Source organism: Gymnodraco acuticeps, unplaced genomic scaffold, assembly GCF_902827175.1.
Source record: "Gymnodraco acuticeps unplaced genomic scaffold, fGymAcu1.1, whole genome shotgun sequence".
Classification (NCBI taxonomy): domain Eukaryota; kingdom Metazoa; phylum Chordata; class Actinopteri; order Perciformes; family Bathydraconidae; genus Gymnodraco; species Gymnodraco acuticeps.
This window is the reverse complement of record NW_022989947.1, coordinates 37,532-56,602: the sequence shown is the minus strand read 5'-3', so window position 1 is coordinate 56,602 and position 19,071 is coordinate 37,532.

The window sequence follows — 19,071 nt, the reverse complement described above, 5'->3', positions numbered from 1 at the left end:
TCAATGTATTAAACACATTTAGTCAAATAAAGTGACCGACTAGGCCTGTGCGTTGGTATCAGCTTTGCCCAGCATGGGCTCCTTCATCAGCCCTGGTCCTCCTCGCAGAGGAAAGACCCTCAGTTCTCTCCAAACCAACAGACAGGACGTCCATCATACGGAGGTTTCTCCCTGTAGTCTCTGCTGCTCTCTGGATACCATGCTGTCTCAATCCGTCCACACTGAATATGAGATTGGGAAAATGAAAATAATAAATGCTAGACAATAAGAAACATAAAGTTGACTGTTGAGTTGCTCAGTTTGTTTAGATTGTCAATACTATTACTGTATAACTAATATCTCAGGTTAAGAGGCACATTCAAATAAAGATTGGTCTTTAAATACATTTTGTCTTTTGAATTGTTTGTCTAAAGTCAAGGATCTATAACTGGTACTTAGTTTTAATGATACAGTCTGGTTATTATGCTGTTTGGAGGAGGCCTCACAGGTAAGAGCGCTAACTAGCTACCATCACATGTACCTTAGTATAATGTATTAAACGTATAGTTAAGTGATATCAAAATATAAATAACTAATGTCATGCAAACATTAATATATGCTTGATTCCAGTGTTGAATTTAGCACAATTGCATACAAACGTTAAGGAGTTTTAAGATTCTGAAGTATTATGTTAAAACTCAATAACTTAGATTATTATTTATAGTTTTGCTGAATAGTTTCATGTCCGTTTACCTTAGAAACGTAAAATGCGACGGCAGCGTGCAGATGGGGAGCATGTTAGCTTAGCTTGGTAGCTTCAGCTAGCTCTGGAACTTCCAGCTCCGTGGCAGCAGGTCCCGCCTCTTTGCCCTTATTTGGAGCAGGCGGGAGTTGAACTCTGACGTCACTGTCGAGCCGTTAGTGGCCGACTCCGCCTACTAAGGGCTTCACGGCAACTCTGCAGAATCCTATGGGTGACGTCACGGACCCTACGTCCATTATACAGTCTATGATTGTAACCCTAGTTCTAGAGTGAGTGATGTGTGTGTGTGTGTGTGAAAAATGCATTTAGTAAAAACTATGGCATTTATCCCAGAGTAAGAGTCATCTCTCTCCACAATTCCACATTTTCCCATACAGTCTCGTTGAGATCGGCAAGGCCGTTTTCATACGATGTTAATTGGACACCCATTATGAGGCGCGGCCTATGGGCGCGGCCCCCGTGAGAGTGGCCGCGGTGCGTTCAGGGACCTCCGCAGAAGAACAGTGGGTTACGTAGTGTAACTCTAGTTCTAGAGTGATATGTGTGTGTAAAATGCATTCAGTAAAAACGAGTGCATTTATCCCAGAGTAAGAGTCATCTCTCTCCACATTCCACATTTCCCCATAATGTCCGTTTCAAAGAGACGGCATTATGACGACCCCATCCCCCCGAGAGCGGGCCGCGGTGCGTTCATGGACAGAAGAAGCTCAGATTAATGCCTCTTTCTCTGAGAGAAAACAGCATTATGGCGAAGCGCGCGCTCTCACGGTGCGTGCCGTGGTGTGTTCAGGGACCTCAGTGAAAAATCGGCCGTTTTGTGCTCTGAGTGGAAACTGCATTATAGAAAAAACGGCCCTTTCTGTGTCAGCCGTCCATGGGTCAAACTTCCTTTTATGGAGGGTTTGACGGCGGAGTGGGCCACCAGAGAGTACCACAGCCTCATAGCTGCGGCTCCGCAGCTGATTGCACATCCCCTAACACGATGTTATGGGGAATGGAAAATCAGTGGTGTATTAACAGGGCGGACGGACAGGACACTGAGACTGGGTTATTCACTCCAGTTTTGCAGCATCCCTCCTCCGTTCAGAGGCATGTGAGAGGCAAATCTGTCATCCCAGGAGGAGATAGGTTTCCTCTCGGCATGTGCACTCTCAAGTCAGAGAGAAGGGGCACTATTCCCTGTACTTCCTGGTTTCCAAGAAGACGGGAGAATTCAGGCCCATTCTGGATCTTCAAATGCCTGCACCAGCACATTGCATGCAAGAAGTTCCATATGTTAACTATGAAACAGTTACTGGGACTGGTGCAGCCAGGCGATTGGTTCACAACCATCGACCTGAAGAACGCTTACTTTCATGGCGAAATTGCTCCAAAACACAGAAAGTATTTGCGTTTTGCCTTCCAGGGGGTAGCCTACGAGTACAACAGACTGACGTTCGGCTACTCCCTATCCCCACGCATGCTACGGCGCTGCAACCGCTGCGGGACCATGACATGAGGGTGTTCTTTTATCTGGGCGACCTCATAGTTATGGCCAGGTCCAGGGAATGGGCAATGTTTCACAGCCCAATTGATCCTACACCTAACCAAGTTGGGTTGAAAAAGAGTTGCGGTTAATTGAAAGAAGAGCTCCCCCATACCTCACCAGCAGGTGGAATATCTGGGGGTGATGCTCGATGCAGGCAGACTACGTGCCACCCTGACAGAAAGCAGACAGGCATCCCTGCTGCGGGCAGTCTGCAGGCTGTGTCAGGGGGCGACGGTGACAGCTTTGATCATCATGCAGACTTTGGGTCTCATGACGGCTGCTCACTCCGTAGTGCCACTCGGACTTCTGCATGCACGTCGCATACAGAGGTGGCTTACTGGCCTTCGTTTAGATCTCAAGACACAAACGACGTCTGGTGATCATCCCCCTCTCAGTAGAGAGCAACCTCCGATTCTGGGGGTCCCCAGAGAATCTGCGGAGGGGAGCTCCACTGGGGCAAGTGACCTCCTATATCACAGTTTTTACAGACGCTTCAGTGACAGGATTGAGGGGGACGTGCCTAGAGAGAGCTGTAGGTGGTTGCTGGCCTCTGACAGAGGCTCGGCACAGCAACCTCCTGGAGCTGCAAGCAGTGATGCTGGTCCTACAGCACTTCAAACCCTTAATACAGGGCAACATGTGCTAGTGAGGAGTGACAACCGCACCACAGTGGCGTACATCAACAGGCAAGGCGGAGTCTGCTCAATAGCCTTGTTGACCGCGGCAGAGAACCTGTGGTTGTGGGTTTCACAGATTGTGTTGTCTCTAAGGGCCCTGCACATCCCGGGACGAGAGAATGGGGGGGCCGACCTCATGTCAAGAGGCGGACCCCTGCCAGACGAGTGGAGGCTTCACCCGGAGGTGGTGAAGCAGTTCTGGACTCAGTTCGGGAGAGCAGAGGTGGACCTGTTCGCCAATCAGCGCAACAGCCACTGTGCCCTGTGGTTCTCCCTGGCCCGGTGGGACAATCCGCCCTTGGGGATGGACGCATTTGCACACAAGCCATGGCCAAGGAAGCTGCTTTACGCCTTTCCACCGCTGCACCTTATCCCCCCCCTTCTGGATAGGGTGAGGCGGGAGCAGCTGTCAGTCATCCTAGTGGCCTCAGATCGCCGCCTGGCGCCGTGGTACGCGGGGTAACACAGATGATGGTGGGCCAGCCCTGGGCTTATACCTCAGGTCTGGGGAGCGCTGTCTCAGGAAGCAGGGGCAATAGGGGCGTTACCCACTCTGGGCCAACCTATCCAGGCTTGGCTCCTGAGAGGGACAGGCTGAGACAGGTGGGGCTGTCTGACAACGTTATTCAGACTATCCAAGCAGCAGGAGCAGAATCCACCACAGCCTGTTACAGGCCAAAGTGGGCGGGATTCCGGCGATGGTGTGAAGGAAGGAGTCTAGAGCCTCTGTCATGCACGCTGGGCTCTATTCTTACCTACTTACAGATACTGGCGGACAGGGGGCTGGCTCATTCCACAATTAAGGTGTATGCAGCAGCCATTTCGTCCTGCCATGAAGGATTTGGAGGCAGGTCAGCCTTCAGTCAGCCGCTTATGTCGCGTTTTTTGCAGGGGGTCAGGAGGCAGCGCCCAGTAGTGCACGCCTTCGCCCCACAGTGGGACCTGCCGTTGGTGCTCGAGGCTCTGGTCACAGAACCATTTGAGCCCCTGGAGCTCTTCTCCCTGAAAGCACTGTCATGGAAGACAGCATTGCTACTTGCAGACCCGGCGTCATGGGCGGGCCCCATGGGGCCGGGCCCGCCCATCCAGGATTTGGGCCCGCTGTTTTAATCAGGGCTGAATACAACATTTTAATTGTTTTATTATTATATTTATTGTTGTTATTTGTAGGGCTTTGTCCTAATATTTATTTTTGTTTTAAACTATGTTGAAAGATTAGTTTAATATCATTTTTTTATTTTGCTATGAAATTCTGAATGAAAGGCTGCGCGCGAGACTGGTTTTTCGCTGGGTTGAGTCTTGGTGTTGAGTCGTGTGGGTTTTTGAGTGAGATGCGGCACAGCAGCCTGTCAGTTTACTCTTGCTAGGTTAGTTTGGCTATTATCATTTATATTTATCTGCAACAATGGATATCAGGAAGTGGTTAATGAAAGGAATATGGCAACTCAGCGCCAGATGCAGGCATATTAGAAGACATCAGTTACGTTACCAACGAGCTAGCAAGCCAGCCAGGGACAAGGGAGGCTGGCATTCAATTATATTTTGAAGAGAAATTGACTCTCAAGCCGGCTCTCTCACAAACTCCAGCTCTGTGCGCAAGCAGACCGCTGTACACGCTCTCTGCCTCGCTCAATATCGCTCTCTCTCTCCCTTTCTCTCCATGGCTCAACCTCACTCCACCTCTCCACCCTGTGTGCGCTCCTCAGGTTTGCCTGCGTGCTTTCCCAAGTTGGCACAGCGTGACAAATGTGCCACAAAACCAAGATGTAGCCTATAATAAGACCGTCAACAGCCTTATGGCAACCTAAAATCTCCTAAAACCCCTCTGTTACCGTAACAACAATCCCCCCCCCCCCCCCCCCCCCCCATTGACAAATCTCGAGCGTCTAACAGCCCCCCCCCCCCCGTTGACAATTCAGATTTCCCGGGATATGTAAGTTTCGGGGTGGGCCCGCCCTGGTGAATCAAATGCCCGCCCAGAGACGTATGTCTGCCGCCGGGTCTAGCTACTTGCCTTGACTTCGGCAAAAAGAGTGTCCGAGCTGACCACTCTGTCGGTGCACCCAAGTTTTCTTTTGACCCGGGGTGACCGTAGCGGGGCGACACTCAGACCGAACCCCTCCTTTACTCCTAAGAGCCTAAGGAGTTCGTTCAGGTCAAGGGCTATTCAGTTAGGTGGCTTTAATCTTCCACCCCATATTGAGGCCAGGGAGGCTAAATTGCACCTCCTCTGCCCAGTGCGTGCGCTAGCATGTTATGTAGAGCGCACGGCTGCCATTAGACGCACTGAACAGCTGTTTGTGTGCTTTGGGGATGGTGTGGTCAGAAAAGCTCTCCAAGAAGCGCCTAACACAGGGGTCGGCAACCCACGGGCCGCATGCGGCCCTTTAAGACCTCTGCTCTGGCTCCCTTGAGCTTAGACACAAATAAGAAGGAAATAAAATAAAAGTATTTGTAGGACTATTTATATTTTGTTGCATGGTTGAAAATGTTTCGTATCTTGTATTTCGAGGTGATACTGTGACACATAAATAAAAAACAAAACGGTTTTAATTAGGTCAACTAAAATATGCGTCACATCCTGCTACGGTCCCGCGCGAGCGCCTTTTCTTGGAGGCGAATAACCTGACCCCCGGCTCGATGAGCGAACTATGGATAAATTTAAAAAAAGTACCGGAGGAACACAGGATTTAATTCTGTGTGGACAGAGTTATATGCTTTCACAGCAAACGATGCTGGTTTACCGGTATGTTTGATATGTAGAGAGAAGTTGTCAACGGTGGTGCAGCCTTTACGTATCGAGGAACAACACGGGAGAGGAAGACAGCTGACGATCTTCAGTCATAATTCAATGGGGTATGTAATTTATTTCAGAAAACCCTTTTTGTTATATTCCATGGAATGCTCTTAACGTCCCGATAGCAATTAATATATTAAATGCTTTGACAATAAATACATACAAAAATTAATCTCTGGAAGCCGTCGCGCTGTAAAAAGAACGACCAATCATTTGAGCGCGTTCGTGTGTGTTGGAGGAGGGACTCTGTAAAAAAGTCTGAAGGAAGAGGCATATTTTTTCCGGTTGTGTACTTTCAAATTCTAGCGCACTCGAGCTGGTTTCTCCATTCTTACCTACCCTACCTTTAACTCTTTTTAGGGTGCAGCTATATGTTTTATTTATTTCAAAGTGGGCCCATTTTAATAATATTTGTTTTCCCTTCAAATGTGCAGAGGACTCCCCAAGTGCTGTGTTTAATTTATTTTAAAGTAGGCCTGTGTATTATTTTTATTTATTCTCCTTATAAGAGTTATTTGTTTCTTATTAGAGGTTAACAGTTTTATATCATGTAATAAATAGCCTAATAAATGCAAAAAAACTGTAGTTTTTGTCTGATGTAACAATAAAAAACTATGAAATATGTTTTGCTGCTCCAGACAAAAAAATGTTTTGGAAAAAGGAGCAAAATGGCTCTTTTGGTCAAAAAGGTTGCAGACCCCTGGCCTAACAGGATGGCTATGCGGGTGCATTACACGTGCCTATGGACGGGCGGGGAGAGCCCTCCATACTATGGCGTTATATTTGTGCCTCTATCCTGAGTGCGCACTTGAACAGTTTTGAGCACAGAGAAATATATTTTCTCTCGTAAAACTCCTGCTGCCTGCGCAAGCAGACCGCTGCACACGCTCTCTCTCCCCCGCTCGCTCGACCTCTCCAGCCTGCGCGCGCTCAGCTTTGTCTGCGCTCGCTCAAGTTGTCACAGCGTTACAAATGTGCCACAAAACCAACCAATCGGAGAACTCGAGAAGGTCAATTCTGATTGGCTGGTCCAGCGTCATGTAGAGAGAAGAGTTGCGACAGCGGAAGTCCAAAATGCTTGATCGTCACGTGGTTCAGAGAGACTCAGAAAGTTCCCGGAAGTTCGTGGCGGGCCATTTGAATCACGATTTGAATGCATTAATAACAGGATATAAATGCAATTTTTGGTAATTAGTGGTCAATAAAGGTTTTGATTTGCAATATTTATACAACATATCGATATGTGTGTAGTTACATCAATGTGTGTTTTTTTTTTTAAATGTGCTAATATTTGAGGATTAAGATAAATAAGAAGTAGCCTTCTTTATTGATACCAATTGGGGAAATGTTTACGCTACAGCAGCAAAAGACAAGGAGGCATTGTACATTAGACAGTTAAAAGACTATAATTAAACAATCGAAAATGTAAACATCTTAAATAGAAATAACATAGCATTACAACGTAGAAAATATACAGTGTGAACAGCTATCTTACCTGTTAACATACATGTTAGGCTAAGGTTGCCTTGGTTAAAGAGCCTGTTGTTTATTGCTTTGAATTCTTTAACACAAATATTATCTTCTTAAACTTGTATGGTAGTCAGGAGCATCACATCCTAATGTGTATTGATATATTTAGAGGGAGGGAAGGAAGGTTTAAAAATTCTGATTAGATACATTTCTACAATTCATGGTGGTTTCAGTAATCCCCTGGTAATAGAGGACCTAAGTAATCTAAAGTACTAATGTAATCTTTATGACTTTCAGAAAGGACAGGAGACCGGCAGGTGCCTATCAAAGGACTACCAGCAGCAGCATGATGATGATGATGATGATGATACATGTGTTGTTTTAGGAACATCCATGTAAATAAATGGAATTCAATAAACATTGAATAGCATGCATGCAGTTTGTCTGTGCCTTTTCCTCCGTGTTGTCCTGGCATATCGTCTCCCCCATGGTTTGCTGTGCTGCCTGGGGATGCTCCAAGCGCTCAGAGAAAGGAGTATGAATGTAAAGTTTCCCCACTGACACAGAGAGGAGGAAAGAATGGCTGGCTCAAGTCAACAGGAGAAATTTAACTATCACAAAAGACAACAACAGCAACAACATATGTGAGGTAATCATATTTTTCACAAAACGAAGACCACACCATTGGGAAGCTTAATGTCTGTTTAATAAAAATAAGGAACAGGGAGAGGCTTGCAAAGCTCTGGGAGGTGAGACTCAGGTGCAGGGTGAGGGTCTCAGTGCAGGTCTTCAGGCTCCATTGAATCCCCGTGGGGTTCTTGTGCTGAGAGAGGGAGACAGGAGAAAGGGTTAGATACATCTTGCAACCTATAGGATGGGAAATTGCTGACCTATTTTAAACTTACCTTGTGTTTTCGCTCTCACTTAAGTCCCTCTCCCTTTGCCATCAATCCAACATCAGCTGAGCTGCAATATAATACAGACAGGTAATAATCAACAGAATAACAAGGACATAATATGGCTCTGCTAAAAACACTCACCCATAAGTTACGTTTTAGTTTACTGTTTGGAAGTCTCAAATATCCACTCTAAATCCATATCAATGGCGATGTATCACACAAATAGCTCTCTTCCTTATTATTGTGTAACCAGTGGCGTTTCTAGGTGTACAAAACTGGGGGGGCAGAAAGAGGTCGGGGGAGAGAGAGAGAGAGGGGGGGGACAGAGAGAGAGAGGAGAGAGAGAGGGGGGACAGAGAGAGGGGGGGGAGGAGAGAGAGAGAGGGGGAGTGTCAAATTACATACTGAAGACCACAGGAGCAACACTGTGAGCGCATACATTTACGTACACAGCGTGGGGATGTCATAGTAATGCACCTTCATACATGGAGTAAAGGTCACCATCACAAAGTAATTCTTAACAATAACAACAACCGTATGCTTTAGCATTAAAACACCATAGACTGTAAATATAAGGAAAACACAGACACTCATCATCGAGGTCACAATATCAATCGATCCAGCAGAGGCAAAACACAGAAGATCAACAAAATATATGACATAAATGAACTTACCAAAGCTGAAGGCTCACTTGAAAAGAAAAGCGGCACGGCGGTCCTTCCTCTGACAGAATGTGTCTATCACTTTGGGGATGAAGTCCTGTAGTTGCTGGACCAACTGGCTTTCAATTGAAAGCATGGCCAATGCGTTAAGTCGCGGCTGTCCCATGGTGTTGCGAGTGAAAGTCTTTATCCTTTTGAGGGTGGAAAAGTTCCTCTCTGACTCGGATGTCGTCATCGGAGTTGTCACTATTATTTTGACCAAAATAACAGTCTCAGCAAACGTTTCCTCCAAGTTGTTCTCGTGAATGGATTTCAACAGAGACAGGGCAGTGTTTCCAGTGTGAAGCTCACTGTGGCGGTAGAGCGTGGTCAGCTCAGACTTCAACTTCTCCTTGTTTCCCAACGCAGGCCACAGTTTCACGGCGCAGTCAAGCTCAGGTATAGGAAATGACAGGACATGCTGTGGGAAGAATGAGCTGTCAACAAGCTTTGCAGCGATCAAATGGTCACTCTGTGAGAACCTCTGTTCCACCTGTGAGATGACTGTGTCACAAGCCTCCTTCATCACCGGCGCTGTGCTGCTGACTCGTCGGCCTGGCTCGTCTGTTCCATCATGAGCAGTGGCGGCCAATGCATCAGTTTTCTGCCTCATTTTCTGAACATTTTCCTTGAAACGGCAGAGCGCGCTGTTGATCCCAGGTGCATCGATGCTTCGTTTTTGCAGAGTGTTGTATAGAACATCCACTTCTGGCATAAGCAACGAAAAAAACTCCAGGAGCTGCATAAATGCTCGGTCCCGCAGTTTCTTTGACAGGCCGTATGCCTCACTTATGGTGACCGCATCCCATCCTGGTTGTGCGCGTATATGCTTCATACACTGAAGTAGTGCATCTCGGGTCTCCCAAACCGCGTTCACAGTTCTGCTTTTAAAGTTCCATCTCACAGCCGGTGGCCGTGGGATGCGTCTCTGTGTTGCCTCTGCAAGAGCTGCAACACGTTTTGGAGCACCGGAGAAAAAAGTGGAAAAAGCAGTTAGATCTGCAAAAAACACCTTCAGGATGCTCATCCTTGCTGAACACAGTTGCTGCAGGGTCAGGTTCAGTTGGTGGGCGTAGCAGTGAACAAACTGAGCATTTGGGTACGTCTCCTTCATCACCGTCTGTACCCCGCGCACGTTACCGCTCATGACGGCCGCCCCGTCATAGGTCTGAGCAATTAGCTTTTCTTTCAGCTTCAGGGGTTCCAGAACAGCCTTGATGCTGTTAGAGAGACCTACACCAGTTTTGTCCTTTACTTCCACAAACTCCAAAAAACGCTCTGTAACTGTGAGGTCAGGCATAATGTATCACAGCACAATCACCATTTGCGATTTACAGGAGACATCGGTTGTCTCGTCGGCCTGAACGGCAACAAATGATGTGTTGTCCACTTGCTTGGCTATTTCCTCCCTGTACACATCATACATGCAGTCCAAGAGTTCATTCTGTATGGTGCTTGATGTCCCTTTGAAAACAAGCTGAGCTTCGTAGTGCCGTTGAAGCCTGGAATCGCCCTCACACATTGTCTCGAAAATTGACCTGAATATCCCTGGATTCAGAGAGTCCGCCGACTCGTTGTGGCCCTGCAGTGCTGTCTCACATTTCCCACACAGTTTAATACAGGTGATGATCCGACCAAGCACGTACCTGTTTTCTTCCACCTTCCTATTATGAGAATCAATGCCGCGTCTGTAGGCGCTGTCAATCTGAGCTGCAACATTCACCCTTCCAAGTAATCCCAATTTTACGGCATTTTCCAAATGACTGTTGCTGCTCTCATGCTTCATTGTCCTCTCCGAAAGATGCTTTAAGTCCTTGTAACCTGTCCTCGACCAAGTACCTTGATCTTCACCAAAAAGCAGGCAAGGAAAGCAAAAGAGGGAATTCTTCTGGATGCTCGCCGTTAGCCATTTCTTTTTAGCAAACCACTCAGCGTTAAACCCACGTTTAACTTTGCCCGCAGTCTGGACCATTTGGAAATCCGGTGGATGGTGGGCACCGAGGCGCTTTACCTCCAGTTTCTCTCCGAGACTAAGTGTCTCAAATGTGTGCTCCAGTAAATGGTCAACTTCATTCATTTTCTTTCAGTTTTTTACTTCTTTTAATCGCTGGTGATGTTAGCTATATGCTGCTCTCTCGTCTCCTCTTCAAACTACACGTGACGTTTCGCAGCACTGCACACGTGAGTACTTACAGCCAATCAATTCTGAATTATGTGAGATGACGTATGGTGGGGATGGGAGCACTATGCCCCTACGGTCATTATTTTTTTGCCACACACATTAAATAGAAAAATACTCTGAGCATGCGCAGTGTAGTTTTTACAATCACCATTCACTTAGACTGTGAGAGGGAGGGGCAGGATCGGGTTTTGTCCCACATGGCTCTAAACAGCTCAAAACGGCACTCTAGACACTAATTAGAAGAACACAGACTAAAACAGAAATGTACAGACGAATCAGATTATTAAACATGACCTTAAAATATATTTTATATGTTTTTTTATTTATTTTTTAGTATTTTTTTGTAATCATTATTTGTAATACTTTCTTCTGACACTAGGTGGGGCTGTGCCCCACCTGCCCCTAATGACCCGCCGCCACTGTGTGTAACGTTAACTATATTATACTAGCTGGAACTCCAAATTGGATATCCTCATTTCTCCACCCACTACAATCACACGCCCCAATGTTATATTTAACTAATATGTAACTCCCTCCACCCCGGATAAAAGCACGTTAAGAAGCCCCTTTTCTCTAATTCCACTACGTTGGAAGAAATAACATCAAGAGAACGGATTAATAGGCTGTTCATGGTTAACGTGTGTTGCTAACTTTAGCCGGTATCCTAGCCTCATCTGTCCGGTTGAAAATTAACGCAAGCATATGCCCATTGTAGAACAGCAAACAGAAGTTGGTACAGGTTCTGGTCAACCCAACATTGTGATAGAGAGAGAAACATGTTTTGTCATTCTGCCACCTCTAATGCTTACGGCAAGTAATCAATACCTCAGAAGGGTTCATGTAGCTACATGTAGGCTACGGTTTGTTAGCGGTTTACTTAAACTACCCCTATAGCTATGTTGCCGGCTAGCAAACTCAGGCATTGCAAACAATAACATGATATCAGAAAACTAGAAAGGTATAACTCACCTGACACTGTGGCGTGCTATTCTCTAGTGATGTTACGTATTGCGCCGAGGCTTCGGAGCGTGTGTCGAGTAATCCCCGAAGCTTTTTGTGAAGCATGTATCGATGAGGCTTGTATCGTTTTGGGCCAGTGACGTCATCGATGACAAACGAAGCCTCGCTGCCTGTCGATACCACGTGACTGCTTCACGAAGCGATTCAGATCGGTTAAACCGTTGAACCACAACGCTCATAATACCCATGGATGTATAATAAGAAGAACCATATTACCAGGGGTGCACATAACTTTTTTGCCCTGGTTCTCAAAGGAGCACCTGGAGATGTTGCTTGGTGCTCATCCTTAAAATGAAATAAACCGTAACTTTTGAGGGGGTCTTGACTTTATTTGCCAGACACACGACACGGCACTGAACACACATGCAGAGGTGAACACAGAACACTCATGCAGAGGTGAACACTGAACACACATGCAGAGGTGAACACAGAACACACATGCAGAGGTGAACACAAGACAACATTAGCACGACCAGTAATCCTACAAGCTGTCATCACTACCCTCCTGACTGTTCTCCTGACTGTCTTCCTCTCTGTCAGACATGGTAGCTAATGATGTAGGCCTACTACTTTCTCTCTGGTTGAGTCTGTGATTAGCTGCTCGCATCCACAAGTCAACAGCTGGTTTTGGGTCGAAAGTCTCTGTTGTCATCTTAGAAAAGTGGATGTAATCAAATAAGTATGTGAACATAACCAATAACCTACCATAGCCAATAACAAATTAATGTAACTTATTTTATTTATGTTGTTCATTCATATCTTATTTTACCTTAACATTTATTTATTTATGCATATTTTTTTATCTCTCCAGTTTTAAAGGATATTTTTGGTTACTGTCCTATAGTATACATTGGAATGATTTCAAACCTGTTTATCCCAATAATTATAAAGGAGTGCCTTGGAAATATGTGTTTACATAAATTGTGACCAAACCGTTTGAACTTAGACTAAAGTGAACTATCTAAACACTCAGAGTCCTTTACCTCACTGAGCTGTAGTTATCAGAGAGGACTCCCCCTCCACATCATTGTAGAAACATCTTCTTCTTCCGTTAGAGCAGCTAGCACCAGATGCTAATAACAACAGCGCCGGAACCGGTGCACCCTCCCTCTCTCCCTCGCTCACTCGCACTTTGGCTGTGAGCTGCGGGTGCCAGATAAGCCAACATCCCCCATTTTCATCACTTACAGCGCCCATCGTACAGGGCAAATGCAACGTGTAACCGGGGTGAAAAGGGTGTTACATTTACTTAATTGTGAATATTGTTACATCAAGGCCGAAAATTAGGATGAAAACCTACGGTCAAAAATGTTTTTTTCCCTCCCAGATCTGCCAGCGCAGCGCCTCCCCAGATCTGGCGCCCTAGGCGAACATCTATTACGCCAGCGCTACGGGCCGGCCCTGAGTTCATATCATAGTTTCATATGCAACTCGCAAATATATTTATCTCTCTCTCTTCTCTTTTCTCTCTCCTCTCTTCTCTCTTTTCTCTTCTCCCTTCTCTCTCTTCTCTCTCTTCCTCTCTCTCTCTCAATGTTGGTACGCAAATGCGCCTTTTTTCAAATGACACGGTGCTCTGTTTTTGGCGGAGGTGCGCCCTCCTGTACCCGGCGGGCCCGGGGACAGGATGGAATCAAGAGAGCTCAGACCCTCACTTATAGAGGTCGGAACATGTCATAATAAATAGATACAAGCATAAATAAATGTATGAATAAAAACATCAATAAATACAGGAATACATATCTTGCAGTGTTTTCAGGGAGATTCAGTGTGTGTGCTGTGGCTCAGCTGGAAAGCAGTTGACTCATGACCGCAGGGTTCCTGGTTCAATGACTGAACAATACGTATTTTTTGTTGTTTATAAAAGCTACAGCTAAATGAGATAATGTAGTTAATACATGTATTCTTTGATATGGTTTAGCCTTTCTCAGGATACAACATGGTTAAGTTTATGAATATTATTAAGGAATACAAATCCCTCTTTGCAATGTTTACCAGCCTCCTTAGGCTTTTCAATCACAATCATTAAACTGGAATAAATACAATATTGTTACCATGAAAATATGATTTTATGTTCGTTGTTTAGAGTTATTTCTAAGGCTTTACTCATTGGGAACTCGGTATGAGATAGAGCACACTGTTGAGATGTCCAACCTGCCTGTTTTACACACTTTGACCAACAGGGGGGTTTGTGTTCAAATGAAGCCCATGATGAAGCCTCATGAGATGAACCCTTTTGCGAACCAATTGGCTGGAAAGCTTCAAAGCTTCATAAGGCTTCATCTCGCCATCACTACTATTCTCTTCATTCGAGTCTGTCATGTCCTGTAAATGTCAACGATAGATGTGTAATAAGAACGTCAACAGCCTGATGGCAACCGAAAATCCCTCTCTCATCTCAGATAGAAGATATGATTGGAGACGACCACCCAATCAGAATTGACCTTCTCGAGTTCTCCAATTGGTTGGTTTTGTGGCACATTTGTAACGCTGTGACAACTTGAGCGAGCGCAGGCAAAGCTGAGCGCGCGCAGGCAAAGCTGAGCGCGCGCAGGCTGGAGAGGTCGAGCGAGCGGGTGAGAGAGAGAGAGAGCGCGTGCAGCGGTCTGCTTGCGCACGGAGCAGGAGTTTTACGAGAGAAAATATATTTCTCTGTGCTCAAAACTGTTCAAGTGCGCGCTCAGGATAGAGGCACAAATATAACGCCATACTGCACGCGCTCTCTCTCTCCCCCGCTCGCTCGACCTCTCCAGCCTGTGCCCACTCAGCTTTGCCTGCGCGCGCTCAGCTTTGCCTGCGCTCGCTCAAGTTGTCACAGCGTTACAAATGTGCAGTGGCGGCGGGTCATTAGGGGCAGGTGGGGCACAGCCCCACCTAGTGTCAGAAGAAAGTATTACAAATAATGATTACAAAAAAATACTAAAAAATAAATAAAAAAACATATAAAATATATTTTAAGGTCATGTTTAATAATCTGATTCGTCTGTACATTTCTGTTTTAGTCTGTGTTCTTCTAATTAGTGTCTAGAGTGCCGTTTTGAGCTGTTTAGAGCCATGTGGGACAAAACCCGATCCTGCCCCTCCCTCTCACAGTCTAAGTGAACGGTGATTGTAAAAACTACACTGCGCATGCTCAGAGTATTTTTCTATTTAATGTGTGTGGCAAAAAAATAATGACCGTAGGGGCATAGTGCTCCCATCCCCACCATACGTCATCTCACATAATTCAGAATTGATTGGCTGTAAGTACTCACGTGTGCAGTGCTGCGAAACGTCACGTGTAGTTTGAAGAGGAGACGAGAGAGCAGCATATAGCTAACATCACCAGCGATTAAAAGAAGTAAAAAACTGAAAGAAAATGAATGAAGTTGACCATTTACTGGAGCACACATTTGAGACACTTAGTCTCGGAGAGAAACTGGAGGTAAAGCGCCTCGGTGCCCACCATCCACCGGATTTCCAAATGGTCCAGACTGCGGGCAAAGTTAAACGTGGGTTTAACGCTGAGTGGTTTGCTAAAAAGAAATGGCTAACGGCGAGCATCCAGAAGAATTCCCTCTTTTGCTTTCCTTGCCTGCTTTTTGGTGAAGATCAAGGTACTTGGTCGAGGACAGGTTACAAGGACTTAAAGCATCTTTCGGAGAGGACAATGAAGCATGAGAGCAGCAACAGTCATTTGGAAAATGCCGTAAAATTGGGATTACTTGGAAGGGTGAATGTTGCAGCTCAGATTGACAGCGCCTACAGACACGGCATTGATTCTCATAATAGGAAGGTGGAAGAAAACAGGTACGTGCTTGGTCGGATCATCACCTGTATTAAACTGTGTGGGAAATGTGAGACAGCACTGCGGGGCCACAACGAGTCGGCGGACTCTCTGAATCCAGGGATATTCAGGTCAATTTTCGAGACAATGTGTGAGGGCGATTCCAGGCTTCAACGGCACTACGAAGCTCAGCTTGTTTTCAAAGGGACATCAAGCACCATACAGAATGAACTCTTGGACTGCATGTATGATGTGTACAGGGAGGAAATAGCCAAGCAAGTGGACAACACATCATTTGTTGCCGTTCAGGCCGACGAGACAACCGATGTCTCCTGTAAATCGCAAATGGTGATTGTGCTGCGATACATTATGCCTGACCTCACAGTTACAGAGCGTTTTTTGGAGTTTGTGGAAGTAAAGGACAAAACTGGTGTAGGTCTCTCTAACAGCATCAAGGCTGTTCTGGAACCCCTGAAGCTGAAAGAAAAGCTAATCGCTCAGACCTATGACGGGGCGGCCGTCATGAGCGGTAACGTGCGCGGGGTACAGACGGTGATGAAGGAGACGTACCCAAACGCTCAGTTTGTTCACTGCTACGCCCACCAACTGAACCTGACCCTGCAGCAACTGTGTTCAGCAAGGATGAGCATCCTGAAGGTGTTTTTTGCAGATCTAACTGCTTTTTCCACTTTTTTCTCCGGTGCTCCAAAACGTGTTGCAGCTCTTGCAGAGGCAACACAGAGACGCATCCCACGGCCACCGGCTGTGAGATGGAACTTTAAAAGCAGAACTGTGAACGCGGTTTGGGAGACCCGAGATGCACTACTTCAGTGTATGAAGCATATACGCGCACAACCAGGATGGGATGCGGTCACCATAAGTGAGGCATACGGCCTGTCAAAGAAACTGCGGGACCGAGCATTTATGCAGCTCCTGGAGTTTTTTTCGTTGCTTATGCCAGAAGTGGATGTTCTATACAACACTCTGCAAAAACGAAGCATCGATGCACCTGGGATCAACAGCGCGCTCTGCCGTTTCAAGGAAAATGTTCAGAAAATGAGGCAGAAAACTGATGCATTGGCCGCCACTGCTCATGATGGAACAGACGAGCCAGGCCGACGAGTCAGCAGCACAGCGCCGGTGATGAAGGAGGCTTGTGACACAGTCATCTCACAGGTGGAACAGAGGTTCTCACAGAGTGACCATTTGATCGCTGCAAAGCTTGTTGACAGCTCATTCTTCCCACAGCATGTCCTGTCATTTCCTATACCTGAGCTTGACTGCGCCGTGAAACTGTGGCCTGCGTTGGGAAACAAGGAGAAGTTGAAGTCTGAGCTGACCACGCTCTACCGCCACAGTGAGCTTCACACTGGAAACACTGCCCTGTCTCTGTTGAAATCCATTCACGAGAACAACTTGGAGGAAACGTTTGCTGAGACTGTTATTTTGGTCAAAATAATAGTGACAACTCCGATGACGACATCCGAGTCAGAGAGGAACTTTTCCACCCTCAAAAGGATAAAGACTTTCACTCGCAACACCATGGGACAGCTGCGACTTAACGCATTGGCCATGCTTTCAATTGAAAGCCAGTTGATCCAGCAACTACAGGACTTCATCCCCAAAGTGATAGACACATTCTGTCAGAGGAAGGACCACCGTGCCGCTTTTCTTTTCAAGTGAGCCTTCAGCTTTGGTAAGTTCATTTATGTCATATATTTTGTTGATCTTCTGTGTTTTGCCTCTGCTGGATCGATTGATATTGTGACCTCGATGATGAGTGTCTGTGTTTTCCTTATATTTACAGTCTATGGTGTTTTAATGCTAAAGCATTACGGTTGTTGTTATTGTTAAGAATTACTTTGTGATGGTGACCTTTACTCCATGTATGAAGGTGCATTACTATGACATCCCCACGCTGTGTACGTAAATGTATGCGCTCACAGTGTTGCTCCTGTGGTCTTCAGTATGTAATTTGACACTCCCCCTCTCTCTCTCCTCCCCCCCTCTCTCTCTCCCCCCTCTCTCTTTCCTCCCTCTCTCTGTACCCCCCCCCCCCTCTCTCTCTCTCTCCCCCGACCTCTTTCTGCCCCCCCAGTTTTGTACACCTAGAAACGCCACTGCAAATGTGCCACAAAACCAACCAATCGGAGAACTCGAGAAGGTCAATTCTGATTGGCTGGTCGTCTCCAATCATATCTTCTATCTGAGATCATGGATGTATAAGTCTGAGATGAGAGAGGGATTTTCGGTTGCCATCAGGCTGTTGACGTTCTTATTACACATCTATCGTTGACATTTACAGGACATGACAGACTCGAATGAAGAGAATAGCACACCACAGTGTCAGGTGAGTTATACATTTCTAGTTTTCTGATATCACGTTATTGTTTGCAATGCCTGAGTTTGCTAGCCGGCAACATAGCTATAGGGGTAGTTTAAGCAAACCGCTAACAAACCGTAGCCTACATGTACATGAACCCTTCTGAGGTATTGATTACTTGCTGTAAGCATTAGAGGTGGCAGAATGACAAAACATGTTTCTCTCTCTATCACAATGTTGGGTTGACCAGAACCTGGACCAACTTCTGTTTCCTGTTCTACAATGGGCATATGCTTGCGTTAATTTTCAACCGGACAGATGAGGCTAGGATAGATGAGAGTAACACCTACGTCACTTGCGGGCAAAAATTACGGCCCCGCCCACTTTTGGGGGAAAACAACGCTGTCATTTGAATGGCGGTCAATACAAATTCTGAAGTTTTTGCCAATCCGATCACATTTTTTTGAAAACCGTCGATTTTTGGATCTTCAAAGAGCCCGATTACGATGGCCAGACAGGCAAACAATTACATTTGATCATTGGTAATCGACAATCGGTCTTGATATATGGTTAAATTAAAATCAGTACGCGAGGCTGTAATTTCTCCAGCTGTTACTCTCATGAGCGAGGCGGAACATAATAGTTGTATCATGCCAACAAGCTGCCGTGTCGTTTATTGCACCTCAAACATTAAAAATAATCCAGAGTTCAGTGTTTCTGTACTTCCTCTAAGAAGAAAGGACAGTAAAAGAAGAGCTCTGTGGCTTCAGGCTCGATCGCCATTCAAATGACAGCGTTGTTTCCCCCAAAAGTGGGCGGGGCCGTAAAGTGACGTCGATGTTACTCTCATCTATGAAAATCGATAGCCTACTGCTATATTTAACCATATATCGAGCCCGATCGTCGATTTCTAATGGCTTAATGCAATTGTTTGCCTGTCTGGCCATTGGAATCGGGCTCTTTGAT